This window comes from Schistocerca gregaria, chromosome 4 (genome assembly GCF_023897955.1).
Source record: "Schistocerca gregaria isolate iqSchGreg1 chromosome 4, iqSchGreg1.2, whole genome shotgun sequence".
Lineage (NCBI taxonomy): Eukaryota > Metazoa > Arthropoda > Insecta > Orthoptera > Acrididae > Schistocerca > Schistocerca gregaria.
In genome coordinates, this window is record NC_064923.1 from 370848058 (window position 1) to 370849080 (window position 1023).

Here is a 1023-nt window from a genome sequence, read left to right on the forward strand (position 1 = left end):
CGATGGAGCTCCGTATGCCACGGCAAACTGGCTGACACTGACGGCGGCGGTGCGCAAATGCTGAGCAGCTAGCGCCATTCGACGGCCAACACCGCGCGCGTTTCCTGGTGTGTCCGTTGTGCTGTGCGTGTGATCATTGCTTGTACAGCCTTCTCGCAGTGTCCGGAGCAAGTATGGTGGGTCTGACACACCGGTGTCAATGTGTTCTTTTTTCCATTTCCAGGAGTGTACATGTACTGCACAAAGAAATTCGGTAGCATAATACCTACAAGTCATCGATGTCGAATGACTGTCTAGAAATATTCCCCCTGTATATACGCGACGATAGTATCTGTTCCCGAAAGAACAGTTACCGTAGATGACCATGCAGCTTTGCTAGAAATGAAATAATAATTAAATGGACACCCTAGGTGCAAACAGGCGTTGATGTACTTCATTAGGGACATGATGAATATCCTCTGTGCCCTCGGTGGCTCAGATGGATAGGGCGTCTGCCATGTAAGCAGGAGACCCCGGGTTCGAGTCCCGGTCGGGGCACACATAGTCAACATGTCCCTAATGAAGTACATCAACGCTTGTTTGCAGGTAGGGTGTCCATTTAATTATCATTTCATCCCCCTGTATATGTCCTAATCCTCTTTATCGTATTCCTATGATTGCTTCTACAGAAATATGACAGTGAAATCGTACCAGAGTCTTCGCTGACAGCACAGTCTGTCTCTCTCTCTTCGTTATTTTTATAATATCTAATGTATTAAAACTACGAGCTGTAGAAACTTTACTAATGTTATTTGGTAGGGAGCTCGAGCTGATTTTACCACATATCTCTCTTGAAATGTATCGAAAACACTCCGTTCTCATGTTGACATCGAACGTATGTGGTGATCTCATTAAATATACACATATTAGTCTATTTGAGCAGGTGGCGAGTGATCGAAGTCGCTTCTATAGACTTGTGTAACGTTTTGTTGCCTTTAATGGAGGAAGACCATATCCCACAGACTATCAATCACAGTTCTTGTG

At 45.0% G+C, this 1023-nt stretch overlaps 1 non-coding gene across 1 annotated transcript; it reads left to right on the top strand.

Annotated features, from left to right (window-relative positions):
• The first annotated feature begins 462 nt into the window (after positions 1 to 462).
• On the top strand, positions 463 to 537 carry Trnat-ugu (transfer RNA threonine (anticodon UGU)). The gene has a single exon. It is a non-coding gene; the product is annotated as a tRNA-Thr (tRNA).
• Positions 538 to 1023: the final 486 nt, after the last annotated feature.